The sequence below is a fragment of the Lynx canadensis genome, chromosome C1, assembly GCF_007474595.2.
Source record: "Lynx canadensis isolate LIC74 chromosome C1, mLynCan4.pri.v2, whole genome shotgun sequence".
In the NCBI taxonomy this organism is placed as follows: domain Eukaryota; kingdom Metazoa; phylum Chordata; class Mammalia; order Carnivora; family Felidae; genus Lynx; species Lynx canadensis.
This window is the reverse complement of record NC_044310.1, coordinates 66,903,403-66,924,303: the sequence shown is the minus strand read 5'-3', so window position 1 is coordinate 66,924,303 and position 20,901 is coordinate 66,903,403.

Here is a 20,901-nt window from a genome sequence, read left to right as displayed (position 1 = left end):
GTGAAGAAAAAAATGGGAAGTGGTAAAGTCAAGCTTTAGGTGCTTAAATGGCAAGGTATCTATTTTTATAATAAGCCTTAACAGGTTAGGAGTAAAGGTACATCAAGCTGGCATTTATCTTTTCAAATTATGTTTCATTTCCATTACTTCATTAATAAAATCCATGTTTTTCAATTAGATGTGACACATCTGAGCTAGATATAAAACCCTAAGCATTTTTTTATAATATCATGTTTTATTAGGAGGAATGACTAACATTTGGGGTAAATTGACAATTATTATTACACTGATTTTTTCATGTGTCTTCAAAAAATTAAGAATGAGAAGACTTTTGCTCTAGACCTTAAATGGCATAATTTTGTATTATGCACCATCTTTAATATAAAAGTTGATGTAGTATGTTATTATATTATTTAACAAAGTTAGTACATTTAATTGGAAACATTTTTTACACCTAAGCCACTATTTTTGGTTATTTTATCTCTATCACTATATTTGACTATGTATCGAGATGAAATATACTCCACTTGAGTTCATGAAATGGTACAGTAAGCTCCTTTATATCATGATTGATGAATTACTGTAAGCTGCTGCTCATCTCCTAGCATATGTTCCAGATGTTAATATTATGAGCAATCTCTAGTACTTATAACACTAGTAAGTGTCTTAGAGATCATTATGAAATTTTAGAGAGGAAATTCAAACGGATTTAACATTTCATATTTAAAAGTTACCATCATCTATTAATAAATTAGATTGTGAAAAATAATCATATAGCTAATATTTTATTTTTAATAAGTTGTATTGAAACATTGGATGAAATTCTCCCAACAGTCATTTGTGATAGAACAGTCAGATCTGTTGCATGAGTAGGTGGAGGGTCAGTTGCTACCATAAGCTCTCTTTCTCTAGAGCTTATAGGATTTTCAACGGGGATAAGAAAAGCCCAAAAACAAAAAGAGAAAATCCTCCTCATTTAGATACCACAAGAATTTGTGTAGATTGGCACACACCAATATTAACACAACCCTTTACCTTCCTTCAAAATTTTATATTTTCAAGGAAATATAGTCTAGCCTTGCCTAGTAATCCCTCTGCAATACTTCTCAAACTTTTATATGCATCACACTCATCCAGAGAGCTTGTTAAAAGTTTATGGGGCCCAACCCTAGAGTTTCTGATTCAGTAAGCCTAGGATGGGGCCTGACAATTTGCATTTCTGTCAAGTTATAAGATAATGTTCATGTTGCTCATACAGAAACCATACTTTGAGAACAACTAAAGAACAGAAAATAGAGAAAAACTTAATTAGACCATGAAAGTATGGCATTCTCTTGACAGTGAGACATATTTTCCATTTGCATTTAGCGTTTCATATTCATTCATTCATTCATTCATTCATTCATTCATTTATTATGGCAGACATCATGGGTATAGCCTGAGACTGAGGCAGGTACAGTTAATTCTGGAAATGGGCTTGTTTCTTCTCTTAAGCCGTTCCTGTCGGGGTTTGAGTTCATCAGGTTAGGAGATGATCCAGGTTTGTTATTGGTGTGGTTACCATTAGTGTACCACATGCTTCACTCATCTCTAGCTATTCTTTGTGCAGAGGCCTAGAGTTCTAGGTGTCTTTGTCTAAGTCTTCCTGCTTTCTTTCCCCTCATGCCCATGTCAGCCACAGAAGGCCTTTCTACCAATGGCATTTCCCTTTCCACAGCAGCAGGCAGCTGTTGCTTGTTACTTGGTGCTTAATAGACTGATGGGAGGAATTGGGAAGGTGGAATTCTGTTTTCCTGATCCAGCCACAAACTTAGGTAAGCTCTGTGTGCCTGATCTTTATGGGTAGGATTTTCTCTGTATTCTAAAACCTATGGCAGCCAAGCTCTGTCTTAAATTTGTGGCATATTTGTGCAGGAGAGTATGTCCTGCCCCCTCTGCTTCACCAGTGGTAGAAAATCTGTAATGGTATTGGTGTAGGATTCTGGACCCAGGATTGAGTTAACTAAATCTCCATTCATGGGAACAGAACTCCTTTCATTAAATATGCCCTCAAAATATTTAATATTTTATCATAGATCTGTCTTTTAAGTGCACTGGAGATACTGGCTTCTCTTGTATAGCACTTAATAAATATTGAGTTGTATAACTTTACTCTTTGCCTTTTTTATTGTTTTGCGAAAGAACTCTAACTTAATAGGTGTTAGCCATTCTTGAGAACTTTTAGAACTTCCCACAAAACCACTTGAGCCTGATTTTATTTTAAATAATTTTTTAAATAAATAATAATTTTAAGTAAAATTTTTATTTTAAATAACATGAGAGGCCTAGTGTAGGTTACAAACTCCCATTTTGTTATTTTTTTAATTCTTTTTTTTAACGTTTATTTATTTTTGAGAGAGAGAGAGAGAGAGAGAGAGAGAGACAGAGAGAAAGTGGGAGACACAGAATCTGAAGCAGGCTCCAGGCTCTGAGCTGTCAGCACAGAGCCTCACATGGGGCTCGAACTCAGATCATGATGTGAGCCGAAGTCAGACGCTTAACTGACTAAGCCACCCAGGCACCCTTTGTTATTTTTTAATTGGTCTATTCCACTTTCCAATGTCTTTTCTTTTTAATTTTCACAATGTACATTTTCCTAGAAAAGTATGTACAATGGACTGATTGTGTCTTCCAAAATTTATGTGTTGAAATCCTAACCTCCAATCTAATGATATTAGGGGGAAGGGTCTTTAGGTGGTGATGTGGTCATGAGGGTGGAAGTCTCACATGAGGGTGGAGGTCTCATACGATCCTTATAAAAAAGAGGAAACCCCCTCTGCCATGTGAGGACACAGCAAGGAGACAGCCATTTTAGTTTTTAGTATTATAATTTTTATATGATCATATTATTTTACACAGGTTGTATCTGTATTATATGCAGTTTACCCTATTTTATATTTGGTTGTTTATTTTAATATTCTTCCACTTTTCTTTTACCAGTTTATGAGAGATTTGTCTGTCTTTGGACTCTGTTCAAAGAATCAACATGGGTTTGTTAAACATCTCAATTTTTATTTTTTACGTCCCTGTTTCATTGCTTCCCTATTTCATTGCTATATGCCATTACCTTTTCTATTTTGATTTATGTTCTTCAGATTATTTCTTTACTTACCTGTATATTTTATAGATCATTGTGTATCATAGTTAATTTAATGTAATTCTTATTTCACAGGCTATTTAACAGTATATTTTAAACATTTCCAGACATGTGAGTGGTTTTGAGGCATGCTTTGTTATTCCTTTCTAATTTTATATTATCATAGTAAAAATATACAGTTTTTATAACATTGATTATGGGAATATGTTAGGTTTACCTGTTAACGTGGTGCGTATTTGATTTTCATGAATATTCTGTGTTTGCTCAAGAAAATTTTATATTTTTGGTTGATGGGTTTATAGTTCTTATGATTATTAAACAAATTATTATTCAATTTCCTATACTTTTGCTATTTTTTCTACTTATTACATCAGTTTTTGAGAAGGATATGTTAGAACTGCAATATAATATTGTATTTCTGAAAATCTTTCCAGTTTTTCTTAGTTGTTTATATATTTTTAACCTACATTGTTGAATTTATATATGCTCACAGTCATTATATTTTTGTTGTTCTTTTTGTCCCCCTTTACAGTATACACCACCTAAATTTACCTTATATAGAAAATTTGCTACCCCAATAATCTTTTTAAAACATTATTGATTGACAGATCTTTTATCAATCTTTAATTATGAGTATTTCTTCAGATTTTAGGTTTAAATGTGGCTATTGTAGATAACATGTACCTAATATTTTTCTATAATTTATGCATACATCTTTCTTTTCTCTGACATTTTATGTTGAATAATTATTTCTACTATACCTTTTCATGTTGTTTATTTACAATGAATATTTCCTTTCTTTTCATGTCTTTCACTCTGTGGACAGAATATTCTTCTGGTTTTAAAGCCCAGTATTCTATTTCTTCTCTGCTGTGTGCTGTCATTACTAATTAAAAGCCATAAGTATGCTTATATTTCTTGTCACTGTGCAACTTTCCCTCCCTTGTTTTCTGCCTTAAGAAAAGACCCTTGGCCTATAGTCATCTCTGATCTCTTTTCCTCCCATGGCCATTCTCATATTATTTACTTTTCTTTCTCCTAGGCTTATGTATTGCTATTTTATTAGTAGAATGCAAGCCAGCCTGCCTGCCTGCCTGCCTGCCTGCTGCCTTCCTTCCTTCCTTCCTTCCCTCCCTCTTTCTTCCTTCCTTCCCTCCCTCTTTTCTCTTTCTTTCTTTTACAACAAGAGTCACAGTGTGATCAATTATCTCAGTTCTTGTTCACCTGTGATGCCATATATTTGTTTAACTACATATGATTATTTTTCTAAGTGTACAATTAAAGGTCCTTCCTGATTCTTCCTCTCCCCTCTCATTAATATAAAGAAAATTTGTATTAATTGAACTCTTATTCTTTTGAGGTTATGATATGCCCTTTGGGAAGATATTAGATTGTTTCTTGACTCTGATGTTTTATTTTAATGTTATTTATTTTAGAGAGGGAGAGAGAAAGAGCATGAGCAGGGGAGGGGCAGAGAGAGAGAGAAAGAGAGACAGAACCTGAAGCAGGCTTCAGGCTCTGAGCTGTCAGCACAGAGCCCAACGTGGGGCTCACACCCACAAACTGCGAGATTATGGTCTGAGCTGAGGTTGGAGGCTTAATAGACTGAGCCACCCAGACGGCACATTGACTTTGATGTTTTCAATTTCACTGTCTTCTCTTTGTTTATGATCTGTCTTCATATGCTGAACACTATAATTCTTTTCTATTTGAAAAATTTCTAGGCTTCCAAAGTGCTTGTACATCTCAGATGTTTTGTCTTTTTCCTTGTGAGTTTCTTTTATTCCTTTAGAACTTTTTTGTCCTAGTCATAGCTGTGTTAGGGTAGGGGGCAGAGCCTGGGTTCCAACTCTTCTGGATTAGTTTTTGAGGTTGGGAAGTGAACATTTTGCCTTAAGACAGAGAACTTAAAGTTTTGCAGTTTGGGCTTAATTACTTCTTATTTTACTCCAGGCATCCCTATGCCCTAAGGAAACTACTGTATTTTCATCGAGGGCAACAATTTCATTGTTCATATCTAAGCGCATTTTAGACTAATTTCTTTATTCTTGGCATGGAGAAGAGGGGAAAGGATTCTGAGAGATATGCTAGTTTAGTGTCTTGATAGAGGATAAAGACACTGCTTAAATTTTGGTTTTGTTAAGAAAATGTAATGGTCAGTATAAAAATTAAAATTTAGGTCAAACTTTATTTCCCAGTAAGATCGTAAGCTGGCATCAGTTGCTGGTTTTCTCCCTCTAAAGAAACATTACCTGAGATGCTATCTGAGTGACAGAGTATTATGATCCTCCAAGAAATGATGAATAATTTATTAAAACTCTGAGGATTCCTTGGGAAGATAGAAGCTGTTTGAATCTCAGGGGACAGCAACAGGGGGACTGTCCTGGAGCACACATTCAGGGGCATAGATGTGGGGTATGTTGGTGAGAGGTTATTCTTTAAATTCAATCCACCCTCTTTCCCATGAGTCCCTTTTACTGACTCCCCCCGACCCTCATCCCTTCCATCAATGTCATGGGCATATCATTGCACAAACAGCCAGAAGTGAGTGACTCAAGTAGGGAGACAATAGCAATGAATCCAAGTGGGCTGACAGGTAGACTTCTAATTGTTCCCTCCTCCTAACTTATCAATCTAGGGATAAACAGTTATCACAAAGAATGTCTTCTGGCACCTCTACTTGCTGTCAGCTTAGTTTAACTCCTTGTGTAAATCAAATGACTTTTCTTCTTTTGAAGTTTGTTTGCTTTATCTTTGAAATTCTGAAGTTCCACTTTGACCTGTAGTTGTTTTTATTTCTTCTACCCCAAATTTGATGTTTGATTTTTGTATGAGTCCTCATGTGTTCCTTTGGTTCAGATAATTCTTGGCCATGATATCTTTAATAGTCCCTTCTTTTTAGTCTTTTCCCAGTCTCTAGTTCTGGAACTCCAAACAGATATATGCTAAACCTATCCCCAATTTTCACTCAGTTATTTTATGGAGTTACAAAACTCTTCTTATAGAATCAAAATCACTAGGTAATCTATCATATCTGTATTTTTGATGTGTGCATCTCCCCACCCCCACCCTGGGCTGGATTACTGTGCTCTGTAGGCATGTTGGCCAACTGTCTTCTTGTTTCTGTTTTTCTCCACCTCGTTAGATATTCTCTTTCCTTCTATATTCTGTTTCCTGTTTCTTGCATTCCCCTCGGCTTTTATATTTTTTCTTCCTTATTGATTTGGTGGACACATCTTCAAACAGCATCCTAGTAAAAGGTGCATTAAATGATTAAAAGTCTTAATTTTATTCCAAGCTTGACCGATAGTTTCACTAAACTTCTGAGTTGAAAATTATTTTCTTTAGTATTTAAAACATCACTCCATTGTCTTTAATTTCTAGTATTGCTTTTAGAAGTGTGATGACATCTCAATTGTTTCTTTGTTTTATGCATCCTATTTTCCTTTTTCAAAGTTTTTAGAATATTTCATTTATCCATGATGATCTGGAAACTGTGATGAGGTGCTTTGCTGTAGAAGTTTTTCATTCATCGTGCTGAAAACTGAATGGCACTATTAATATGACAATTCTTACTTGTCCCTGGTGTTTATTTTTCATTTATTTTATTTTTAGTCTTTCTTTTCTTATTTTTCTTTATTTCTTTTTTATAGAAAAGAAATACGCATATGGTAAGTGATTATCCCAAGTTTAGTCAGTGTCTGTCATCTCATACAGATACAGAAAATAAAAGCAAAAAAATGTTCTTTGCCTTGTGATGAGAACTTTTAGGATTTCCTCTCTTGGCAACTTTCAAATATGCCATATAGCACTGTTAACTATAGTCATCATATTGTATATTACATCTTCAGTATTTATTTATAACTACGTAGATAGAGAGTGTGTGTGTGTGAGAAGGGGAGGGGCAGAGAGAGAAGGAGATACAGGATCCAAGCAGGCTCTGGGCTGACAGTGCAGATGGAGGGATGCACTGGAACTCATGAACTCATGAGATCGTGACCTGAGCCGAAGTTGGACCACTTAACCAAACTCAGCCAGCTAGGCACCCCTATAACTGGAAGTTTGTATCTTTTACTACCTTTTTTCAATTCCTCCACCTCTCACCTCTGGTAACCACAAATCTGATCTCTTTTTATATGCATTTGTTTTTGTTTTAGATTCTACGTGTAAGTGAAATCACACAGTATTTGACTTTCTCTGTCTGACATTTCACTTAGCATAATGCTCTTCAGGTCTATCCATGTTGTCCCAAATGACAGAATATTTTTCTTTCTTATGGCTGAATAGTAATATATATACTATGTGTATAAACATTATATATATGAACATATATATTATAATGTCATTATATTATTGCATATATGATATTATCTTTACCCATTCATTTGTTGATGGACATTTAGGTTATTTCAATGTCTTGGCTATTATAAATAATGCTGCAATAAACCTGTAGGTGTAGATATCTTTTCAATATAGTGATTTCATTAATTTGAATAAATACTCAGAAGTAGAATTGCTAGCTTTGATTTCTGATTCATTGAGATATCTATTTTTTGTTGATGATTTTTTTTATTTTAATAGTTTAAAAATTATTATAACTGTGGTTTAGCATTAAAAGCTGTAGTTTAATCTGTAATGTTATAGAAACATCATCTCCACATATCATTCTAATTGGTCTCCATTTATTATTATCTTTCCTCCCTCAATCCTTAATAGTTATATTTCTGATACTTAAATCTGATTATGGAATTCCTATGCTTGAATCATTTAAAAAATTTAGGAATTTGACAAACTCCAAATTCCTTTGCACAAATGACAAAAACCAACTGGTTAACATAGAAGACAAGATCCCTTATAGGGGTGCCTGGATGGGACGGTCTGCTAAGTGTCTGACCGCAACTCAGGTCACAGTCTCACTGTTCATGCATTCAAGCCCCGCATTGGGCTCTTGGTGCAGAGCCTGCTTCTGATCCTCTGTCTCAGCCTCTCTTACCCCTCCCCGCCTCTATCTCAAAAATAAATAAATGCTAAAAAAAATCTTAAAAAAAAAGAAAACAAGAAGAAAGCCTCTTGGGGCGCCTGGGTGGCGCAGTCGGTTGAGCGTCCGACTTCAGCCAGGTCACGATCTCGCGGTCCGGGAGTTCGAGCCCCGCGTCGGGCTCTGGGCTGATGGCTCAGAGCCTGGAGCCTGTTTCCGATGCTGTGTCTCCCTCTCTCTCTGCCCCTCCCCCGTTCATGCTCTGTCTCTCTCTGTCCCAAAAATAAATAAACGTTGAAAAAAAAATTAAAAAAAAAAAAAAAGAAAGCCTCTTTATAAATAAGCCTGCTTAGCCCTTTCTTCTTATGTAACTCAGTTTTACCCACTGACGTACTCAACTATTTGCCATACCTGAATTTATTATGCTACTTTACAAATCACTGCCTCTTTACATTCTGCTTCCTTACAGTGTAATTCATTTCTAGATTTTGCCCAGTGAATTCCTGCTCATCTGGGAGGATTTAACTGAAACACTGCTTCTTCTACAATGTGACTTAACTCTTTTAACAATCTTCCTGATAACCTGTACGCACATCTATACATTTAAAAAAAATTAACATTTATTTATTTTTGAGACAGAGAGAGACAGAGCATGAACGGGAGGGTCAGAGAGAAAGGGAGACACAGAATCTGAAACAGGGTCCAGGCTCTGAACTGTCAGCACAGAGCCCAACGCGGGGCTCAAACTCTTGGACCATGACATCATGACAGGAGCCGAAGTCAGATGCTTAACTGACTGAGCCACCCAGGCGCCCTGCACGTCTATACTTTTTGAAAAGATGTTTATTTATTTATTTTGAGAGAGAGAGAGAGAGAGAGAGAGAGCGAGCATGCATACCAGCGAGGGACAGGCAGAGAGAGAGAGAAAGGGAAAGAGGACATCCCAAGCGGGCTCCCTGCCTAGCACGGAGCCTGACATGGGGCTTGGTCCCACAACCACAAGATCATGACCTGAGCCAAAATCAAGAGTCAGACACTTAATTGACTGAAACACACAGGCAGCGCACGTCTTACTTTTTAGAAATTTCACTTTGGCTTAATTATTTGGCTTAAGCAGTACCTACAACACAGCAGACTGCTGTCTTTAATGAGTGTTTTTTGAAAATAGAAAAAAAAAATAATTAAAATGATGTTTGTAAAATGAAGTAAGTGAATATCATTTAAATTGATATATATTTGATACTGGATCCAAGTGGAAATAGTCTTTACAAAATTTGTAAAATTGTGAAAAATAATGAAGAAAAGTTGAAAAACAGCTTCATCATATCATCTTGCTTTACAGCTTTGTCTTACAAAATGAAGGAAAATAGAGACTAAAACCACCAAAAAAGGTTTTATGCATACCAATTACTAGGATAAGAACACGTTTTTTTTCAAATCCTGGTGAAATTACAATTTAATTTCCAAAAGGAGTGCTTCATTGAGCAATATGGGCTATCTAGAATAGGACTATCAGGGAAAATATGAGAACTTTTAAAGAAAAATTTAGGAATAAAGAAGTATCTGTATTCATTTTTTAATATAAAGAAGCCTGAACTCTTGCTATATGTATACAATAACATATCCTCATTTACTTATATTTTTAATGTTTATTTATTTATTTTGAGAGAGAGAGAGAGAGAGAGAGAGAGTGTGTGTGTGTGTGTGTGTGTGTGTGCACTTGTGCATGAGTGCAAGTGGGGCAGGGAAGAGAGAGAAGCAGAGAGAGATTCCCAAGCAGGCTCCCTGCCCAGCATGGAGCCCAGTGAGGGGCTTGATCCCACAACCACAAGATCATGACCTGAGCTGAAATCAAGAGTCAGTTGCTCAATTGACTGAGCCACCCATGCAACCCCCTCCCCATTTACTTATTTACCTACTATTAATTATTTAACTTATTTTTCTACTTGGCATAATTTCAGGAATTTTCTAGTAAATATTCAGTAAGACACAACATTTTCTTTTAACTTGTATATAATGATACCCTTTCATACAGATTTTAACTTTTTGAGGAAACAAAATCTAGATGGCACCTCTTGCTTTCTTTTTTGTTTAAATTCCTCCCCCCTCCCCTTTTGTTCTGATAAGTATACTCAGATTTGGCCTGGCGACTTACTTCTCCTTCACTGGATAGTATTGTGCATAGGATTCATGGACTCTAACAGAAAAGGGAAAAAAAATGGCCAAAAGCTTACAAAGAGACTGATTACAGTAAAATACATAGTCCCTCACATTCTCATTAGCCCAATTTGCCTAGATTGGGACTAGCTGGGCTACATACATGGACACCATTATGGTAGAGAAAGACTTAAACCTGAAATGATCTAGGTATTTTAGGAAAAGGAGAGCAGGGAATATTGAAGCAGCTATGCCACAATGGATGCTCTCTGTGTGGACATAGTGACCTTGTTAGAAATAGGAAACCCTCCAGAATTCAGCCTCTGGTATTAGCCTATTCTTCCAATTAATGAATCAGAACTACTTAGTTGTCTCTGAGCCAACATCTTGCAAAGTTGCTAAAAGTGGGTGAAGGAAAGAAGTCTTAATTGTATTTCTCTCTCTCAAGATACAGTGTTCATAGATTTATCAAACAAGTTGTACTTTTTAAATCTTGGGCATAAACCATGAAATAACCTCCAAACTTATGAAAAAATATATATTTATGAAGTCCTTAATCTGTGCCAGGCATGTTTGAGATCTAGGAACTAAGTATATAGTATAGCATGAAACCAGACAAACAAAATCCCTGACATTGTGAAGCCTACATTCTCCTAAAGGGAAACAATATGACTATTGATTAATTCATGACTAAAGGAATAATTATGTGTATTGCTTTACACATAATTAAAATTAGGAAATGTGAAAAATATTACTGGATAACTATTTGGCTGAGTGGCATGCCAAAGACTGCTAGTAATCACCAGTATTCATTATTTTCCTCTTTATCCTGGAGAAAACACCTAAGCCACATCTCACGGCCTTTCTTGTCTGTAATGTGACCATGTGACTGAATGCTAACCAATGGAATATGGAGAAAAACGAATGAAATATACCCCTGACATGACACATAAGAGGATCCTGTGTAATTCTCCATAAACTCTCTTCCCTAAAGTTGATGATATAGGCCAAATGCAGAGGCTTCAAGGGGGGGGATCTCCAGGCCCTGTAGGATGTTGGAGCCACTAAATAAAAAAAGAAGCCCCTAAAACTCCATAATCCAGAGAAATTTTCCCTACCACACATGTGCACACATACAGACACCACAATGAGTAAAATTGAACCGTATATGAGTGAGAAACCAACTGTGTGTGTGTGGGGGGGGTAAGCCTGAGATTTTGGAATTATTTGTTATGACAGGTAGTTATATATAGATATACATTTAAATGAATAATCCCAAGAAGGAGTCATCCATGTACAAATCAATAATTTTTCAAAGGGTATCTAGTATAATCTATGTAAAGAAGACCAAAGAGGTTAGTAAGGGGTAAGCTAGTAGGTAATAAAATCAGAGAGCTAGTTGGATTATATCACAGGTCAAAGAAGAATATGATTTTATTCCAAATACGACATGAGATCATTGGGTTTTAAATAAGAGAGTGATATTACAAATAACATTTCTAAATTTCTAAATTTCTAAATTATCTTTTTGTTTTCTATTGTGAAGAGAAAAAAATTGTTAAAGTACAAAATGGAAAATTATTTAGGAGGCTATGGTAAGAGTCCAAGTGAGAAATAAGGGTGGTTTGGTCTGGGTGGCCTTACTACAGACTTTAAAAAGTGAATGGGTTTTGTTTAAATTTTAAAAGTATAATCAATAATATTTGCTTTTGGACTGAATGTATGCCCTAGATTTTTGGCTTGGCCAGCTGCTTGAAGAAGACTAAAGAAAGATCTAGATGAGAATGAGAAGAGTTTAAACATTCTGTTTTTCATAGAAGTTTTAGATGCTTCTTGGTCATGCATGTGAAGATGCCAAATAGACTACTGGATAAAAGTATCTTAAGCTGAGGAGAAGATGGGGCTACAGAGGCATATATAAGATTTACTGACATGTGTAGTAACTGATGAGAGAAGTGAATGAGGTCGCGGTAGGAAGTCTGCAGATAGTGAAAAGGTAACAGATTCAAGCCAGGAGGCACTTAACACTTAAAAAGTCAAGCCAGCAAAAGATCGTGAAAGGACTATCCAGTGAGTCAGGAAGAACATTTCTTGAAAAATAAGAGAAAATGTGTTTTTAGAAAGAGGCCATGGTCAACAAGCCTAAATGCTTCTCAGAGACTAAGTAAGACAAAATCAGAGAGGTAACCCTCAGAATTGACAAGGATAGAGATTAATGGTATTTTTGACAATAGTGATTTCTTCAATTTTTGGTCCTCAGGCAAGGCAGTGGGGTAAGGAGAGAATGCCATGTGAGGAAGTATGAACTGCAACAGTAAAGTGCTCCCTTTAAGAAGTGTTACCATGAAAGATACTGGGAAAGTGGTAGCTGGTAGCAGAATGATGACCCAAAAGTATATAGGTTTTTATATTTTTTTGGATGGGTATCCTAAAGCATGTTTGTATGCTGAAGAGAATGTGCGCAAATGTAGAAAGCAGGGGAGAAATACCCTAGAGAGTGTAAAATTGTCAGAGCTTAGTTATGGAGAAAGTAAGACGGATGGTTTCCAGAGTGCAAATAGGGGGTTTGACTTTTGATGGGAACAGGATACTTAGTCCTGTAATAGGAGGAAAGAACAAAATTGCACATGATTTGACCAAATAGGAGTGACCTGAAGAGATATTTCTATAGTTGCTACTACCCAGATTCAGGAAGCTTCTCTGAGTCCTCCCTTTATGAAGCCTAGTTCCTCAGCACTTACTTTAAATCTGTGAATTACCCTACATCCTGCCAATAAATTCCCTTTTACTCTAGTTAACTAGAGTAATTTTCTTTAACTTAGTACAGAACCTTAAATGATAAAATAAATCATTGCTATGTGAAGAAAGCAGTCCTCATGAAAATTTGGGACACATTAAGTTGAAATATCTCTCTATCCAAGCTTCCCTATGTAGTGGCAGAGATCCCAGCAACAGAGAATATCCATCATGGCCTTAAAGACTATGTGGTTTCAGAGAGCTTGTCACTGGTGTGCACCGTAAGAGACAGTGTCAGGTGAGCAGATGTGAAGCAGTGAACTAGTTATCTCTTCCCTCTCTTTATTTTAATAAGAAATAGTCGTCAGCCTTTACTCGGTCTCTTCTGACAAGGATAGATATTATTTTGCATAGAAAAACATTTTGTACAATCATGGTTGATGTTTCAAAGTAGAAAAATGTCAGGGAAGTGGATTTATCTAGGGCACTGGCTTTCCCATTCCCTTAGCTATGGAACCGATTCAGAGTGAATGCAAACATGCAAAAATATATTCTGTAAAATGAAAAAAAGAAAAGTTTTGCTTGAATTAAGAATGGGTATTGGGTGCCTGGGTGGCTCAGTCGGTTAAACGCCTGACTCTGGATTTAGGCTCAGTTTATGGTCTCATGGGTTTGTGGGACCAGTCGCCACATCTGGCTCTATGCTGACTTCATGGAACCTGCTTGCGATTCTGTCTCTCTGACGTTCCCCTTTGTGTGCATGTGCACACATGCTCACTCTCTCTCTCTCAAAATTAAGAAAAAGAAAAAGAAGAAAGAAAGAAAGAAAGAAAGAAAGAAAAGAAAGAAAAGGAAAGAAAGAAAAGGAAAGAAAGAAAAGAATGGGTGTCCATAAGCCCAATTGTAGTCACCCTTCTCCCTCAATCCTACCCATAGTTCTCATTAACCCAGGGCTCTACTGTAGAACACAGTTTGGAAAATTATAGATCACTGTAGTAAAAGAAATTTATCTATCATTTATCTGTATGGCTATCATCTATCTATTTATGTATTTTTTCAAATGCCAATATTGTAATATATAAGTGAATATTTTATATTGTTATGAGTAGGTTCTTTAATCATTTCTATACAAATAACAACTGAAAGTACTTAAAAATTTTGCTTTTGATTATATAGCTATGAACTATAATTTGAATGGCTTAAATATACGTTCAAAATTTAAATTAACTAGTACCCATCAATTCAACAAATTATGTGGATCATTGTGTGTTAATTGTTTTTAATTTTGTTATTTGTATTATTTTTCTTTTGTGATGATGAAAAGTAGCAGTGTCCAAATAAATGTGTGGGTGATATTACTGGGCTAACTCTCATCTCAGTGATGAATAAAATTGATTCGAGTCTGTCCCTCCTTCCTCTTTGACTGTTCAATGTATGTAGTTCAAATTATGTGCTCATTAGAGAGTGAGTTTCTCAGATAGGGAAGGGAATTATTCAGCAAGAGTACATGAACTCCGACCTGTCGAATTATTTTTTTTTTTACAGTTGAAGATGAATGTATTTGCATCCTAAGAGAAACCTTTATGTTAGCATGAACACTTATTACATAGTTATTATTTTCAAAAGAGACTACGGAAGTTAAAGGGGTTAAGAATTGCATTCTTAAAAAAATAATTAGCTATGGCATTTATTTAAAAAAGAGCTAAATCAACATGCCCACTCTTATACACAGAACCATTCATCAGAGAACAGATGGTCCCCTAAAAGTGAAACTAAACAGTTCTCGAAACATGACAATCCATTTATCTTAATGTGAACATCCTCTAGCAGATATCAAAAAACAACCGAGGCAGATTTACAACTTTTGGAGTGTATTATACATGCACTGGAAATCCAAGAAAGAATGTTTGCATTTAATAATCTGATTCATATTGGTAAATGGAACATGCAAATGTATAGCAAAACAGTGCTTAAATATTTTGATTATATTCAAAACTACACTAGTAGAAAAGATAACATTTATCATCAATATTTCTTTAAGCTTCCTATTTTGTTGTGTGGAAAAAAATTATCTGAAATTCTTTTCCAAATTTCTCTATCTGCCTAGATATTTTAAATCTGGATATCTTTTGTTGGGCTGAATACATTAAATGGAATAATAAATACGTACATATTTTGTTTTATCATTTTAACTCATGCATTTATCTCTCATTTATTTAGCAAGCAGTTATTGGGTAACTGCAATGAATTGTACCAGGAAATGAAAATAACACAATACATCAGTGGTGTCTATTTCGTCCCTTAATGATTTAATATGATAGGAGGGAGAGACAGATCTGTAACCATATCATTATAAAATAGTGAAATAAGAGTTTAAAATGTAGTGGTGAATAATATGTGGAAATATTTAACCAACGTTGTTTCTTGTCATATTTCCAATTCTTCCTCTCTACCTTTCATTCCCACTCTCTCTTGCTCTTTCCTCATCCCATAGACTGGTCTCATCCTGACTCTTAAATTTAAAATTATAGGTTCTGAAGAGAAGGAAAAAGAGTAAGGAGTTTGCAAAGGATTAAGAGGACCCAGTAAAGAAGAGCAAGGCCTATCTAGAGAAAGATTCTCTGCATTGAGGGGAAGAAGAATCAGGCTGGAAGGGAAATGACAAAATTAGAAAGTAACGGGTCCTTATGAATGGGTTCTTTTCTCGGTCTCTATGAGAGTTGCTGATCTATTGGAGTAAGAACAGGGTAAAGAGATTGTCTAGATACGTTCATGAGATCTGAGAGTCAAGGGAAACTGTACCACCATGTGCCTTGCCCAGATAGAGCCCTAGGGATATGGGCTAGTTCCAGCCAAACAATGATTGTGTGTCGTGCTAGGCAGACAGGACAGGCAGACTCTTAGGAACTCCCTATATAGTCATGTGATGCTGTAGCACTAGTCTTTCATCTTTTCATTCATTCACTCATTTATTCATTTTTGTATTCATTCAATAAATGTTCCAGGAAATCTTTTTGGAAGTTAGGTTATATGCATTGTGGTAGGCATAATTCTGAAATTACCACAATGACTTTTAACCTTATATAATCCCCTCTTCTGTGAATGTGATATTATTCATATAACTACGTTACATTACATGGGATAAGGCAGATTATCTGGGTGCGTCTAACCCTAATCACATGAGGGCTTAAAAATAGGTTTTTTTTCCCAATTGGTAGCAGAAGCAGAAGCCAGAGGGCTTTGAAGCATGAGAAGGATTTGACATACCTTTGCTGGCCTGGTAAGGAATGGGAACAAGGAATGTGGGCAGACTCTAGAATCTGAGAGTGGCTTCTACTGACAGCCAGTCCTATGACTGCAAGGCACTGAATTTTGCCAACCATCTGAATGATCTTGGAAGCACATTTCCTCCAGAGCCTCCAGATAATAGTCCAGTTTGGTTGACTGATACTTTGATTTTGATTTTGTAAGACCGTAAGTAAAGAATCCAGCCAAGTCCACACAGACTTCTGACCTACAAAACTGTGTAATAATAAATGGTGTTGTTTTAAGTGACTATAATTGTAATAATTGTGGTAAATTGTTACACGGCAATAGAAAACAAATAAAAAAAAACCAAATATGAATAATGGAGAGAAAAACCCCTACTGCATGAAGCATAAAATCTAGTGGGGAGATATAGGTAATACAGAAATATAGAAAATCTTAGATAAATGTAAATTATGGTAAGTGGAATAGTATGTGGAGAGATGTCATCTAGAGAGTTGACTAATGTGTCCCACGTTGAGATGGTGGTATTTAAGTTAAACATTTCATGAGGTGAGAAAATTGGCCAGGTAAGTGTATAGGGTAGGTGAGGTCTGGGAACGGGGCAGTGTAAATTCAAAGGCTCTAAACGGGAATATGTTTGAAGACTAACAAGAAGTACAATGTGGCTGGAGCAAAGTGGATAAGAAGGAAATCAGGAGTTGAAATCAGAGAAGCAAAGGAAGTTAGATCACGCTGGGCTTCAGAGACCATTGTCTGAATACTGTTCCTCTGAGTAAAGTGGGAATCCAACTAGGATTTTGAACAGAGGCTGACATAATGTGACTTTCTATTCAAAGAGATCATTCCAGCTACTGAAGGAGCAACAGAATGAGTATGATAGAAACATGGAAGGAACAGCCGTTAGGCTTGAAAGTGTCTTATATATGGAAACAAGATAAAACTCAGAAGAAATCTATGTACAGCTGTGGCAAAGGACCACATACAATTGCAAAGTTCTCCAAAAATGTCTTTGAAGATGGAACCCATGAGAATGTAAACTCTTGAGAAGGAAGGGTTTTGTTTTGTGTTTGGCCTATTTTCATAATTAGAGTATTGCTGGAGCATAAATACGGTTCTACTCTATAATTAGTTGAATGAATGAAGACATATATGAATAAATCAGTGATCCTTGAAAACCCCTCATTTACCCACTTTACCTTCTAAACTGGAAGAAGCTGGAGTGTGTGGCAATAGATTGAATGTGTGTTTCTGCTGCATTGACATGAATATATATTTGAGTCTTTATTCACTTTTAAAGACATTGTTTTCCCATTATTGTTGGAAACCAATAAAGTCTCTTGAGGATAAGGACAATACGTTGTTTATGATCATGTCTTCAGAGGTCAGCAGACCACGATGAGACCATTTAGTCAGTCTTTTGTATACTATTCCTAATTACTATGTGGAGCAAATATGTTTCATGAGGCCCCTCTTAGCAAACAAATACTGGTCCTGTGGTACACTTGGAAGCAAAGGAAAAAAAAAAGGTAAGCTTAGTAAGTGAAGGGATTTGGTCCTTAGTCACAGCTGTAACCACAGAGCATGAATTGACACAAAGGGTGTACTCAAAGAATGGGGAATGGGAAGTGGAGAGAGATAATCAGATGAGTAAAAAGATCAATGAAAAAGAATCAGAAAAAATGAGTTTTAGTTTCCACTCACTATCAGTTAAGAAGTTGTATTTTAGTTAAGAAGTTAGAAACTCCTGTTTTTGGTTGGTTAATTTTTTAAATTTACTTTTTATTTATTTTGAGAAAGAGAGAGAAAGAAATGAGTGTGGGAGGTGCAAAGAGAGAGGGAGAGAGAGAATCCCAAGCAGGCTTCACGCTGTCAGCACAGAGCCCAATGCAGGCCTCTAACCCATGGACCATGAGATCATGACCTGAGCCGAAATCAAAGAGTCGGATGCTTCACTGATTGAGCCACCCAGACACACCTGGCTGGTTGATTTTTAACATTTGTTCCAGGCCCAGAAAAGGAAGCAAATGGGGCCAGTGTAGTAAATAAATGAGTTTATTCCATTCAGCCAGTGGGATTTGCTAATGTGTAACAGATTATTTCATTAATTTCTCTGGGTTCTTCTTAGTAATACTCTGAGTAAATATAGGCTTTTTTTTTTCTTTTTTTGATGAAAGAAGAATTAAGAATGCCAGATAAAGAAGGCAACCTGAGGAATAGGCAATATGGGGGAAGATCTCTCCATAAGAAGGTGATTCTTTTGTGAAAAGTGTTGATAAAAGGAAAGTTGGGAACGTTAAGGTAAATTTTATGTTTACTGAGTGGCTGCAGAAATACTGACTATGCGTTTTCTCTCTCTAACTTGATCTCCATGTACCACCAGCGTTATACCTACTCCTGTCTCCACAGGTTGTCAGTCATCTTTCTAGAAACAAATCTAATTAGATCACCACTCTGCTAATTAAAATGTGATGCTTCTTGCTGCCATAGCATTAAATCTAAATTCCTGACAAGGAAATATAAGATATATGCAGTTTAGCTTTCATTTTCAGACTCATTTGATGCCATTGCCAGTCCTTCATTATACACGTAGAATTTCCGTGCTTTAGCCACAGACATTCTAATAATAAATCTTTGTCTTTACACATCATATCTCCTTTTCCTGAAATGACCCCTTTCGTTCTTCTCCTTAACAGTGTCCAATTTACCATTCAGGATCCATCTGAGACTTTCACTTTTCCTGGATATCTTCTCCTATGATCCTGAATGAATGAACATAGTAGCTCTACCATTATGTTCCAATGGCAGTATTGTAGCAGAAATTGCTCAGGGCTCCTGATAGTCATTGCACCTTTCTTCCCTTTGGCAATGCAACTCTTAAAGATTTATCATGTGGCCATATGACTAGCTTCTACCCAATGAGATTTGAAGAGAATTTCTGTGAGCATCTTCTGGATCATATCCCTACAGGGGTGTTATTTGACCTCTACTTTCTTTTTTTCCCTTCCTGTAAGTTGGAACATAGAAGGAGCACCTTAAGGAATGACAAGGCAACAAGATAGATAGAATCTGTGTTGCTGGTTCCCTTTGTGAAGTGTAGAATCCCTACACTTAATTGATTGTCTATCAGCTAGCACTTTTGTGTGAAAGAAAAATAAATCTGTCTTGCCCAGTTTAGTCCTATTTGGTCTGTATTGAGTGGCTAGACCAATGTCCTAACTGATGTGATGCACTGAAGCTAGCTTCACACGCCTCATCACATCAGTGTAATTATTGGTCTGCCACAGACTTTTTTTTTTTTCAGAATATTTTTGTTATGTAAAGAAAAAAAAAGAGGGAAAATTTATTTTAAGAATTAAGTGATATTTCACAGAATCCCAGGGAATTACAGTTGACCCTTAAACAACACGAGTTTGAACTGTGCAAGTCCACTTAAATGCTGATGTTTTTTGAATAAATACAGTACTGTGAAGATATTTTCTCTAAGATTTTCTTAATATTTTCCTTAGCTTACTTTATTATAAGAATATAGTGTATAATACGTATAATGTACAAAATATGTGTTTATCGTTTATGTTATTAATAAGGGTTCCAGTCAACAGTAGGTTGTTAGTAGTTAAGATTTTAGGAAAGCAAAATTTATTCATGGATTTTCAACTGCTCAGAAAGTGAGCACTCCTAATTCCTGTGTTGTTCGAGGGTCAAAAGTACATCAAGGCCTCTCTGAAATCTAGGAATAGGAATTGGAAAGCTGCCAGGAAGCCAGTTATTCTCTGAAGTTTAATTCTTTTTCCTGTGTGTATATTCTGCTCTCTCTGAAGATCTACTTCATTCTTCTGCCTGGTAATTAAACGCTTTTTCCTTCTTCACAGACATGGGAGAAAGCAGCCTCCCCACACTGCTCTAGAACATATTTAAATTTAAGCAGAATGTCAGAACTAGATCTGTTAAATCCGAATTCCAAATTCATTAAAAGAGAATATCAGTGATTGAGCTTGGGTAAAGTCTTCAACACTAATCTAATCATGAAGCCAGAGATGTGTGTGTGTGTGTGTGTGTGTGTGTGTGTGTGTGTGTGTGTGTAGATATATTAACAGTGAAATGTGAAATGAAGTAATTGTGTGTGTGCATATATACTGAGGGGTATCTGCTGCAGAATTCATTTAAATTGCTGTTAGAGAGCCTTGCTGATATTTTCCTCACTTTGTTATCCTCAGAGTCTAGTGCACTGCCTGATAAAATAAAGGTTTGCTGAATGGAGAGTGAATGAATAGAGTCCAAAGAGAGCACTCTGCTGTACAGCAGTCAGAAATAGGTTTCATCATTTGGAAGGTAGATGTAAGAACTTCTTGTCTTTTAGAAAAGAAATGAAATTCAGAAAGTACAAAACTCAAAGAAGGCATTTTCCAGAGCAGATTTATCACTGGCAGTTCTTAACAGGTAACTTATAAAACACAGACAGAATTACCCTGGTGTACTGTCATCATCGCATGCAAATCTCAGCTGTGTGTGTCCATATGATTATCACTATTTTTATTATTATTATTTTCAAAAATGATTTAAGAACTATGAACTATCTGCATTTTTTTGGTCCTTCAGTTAAAATGTCTCTGCTCCATTGTAACAA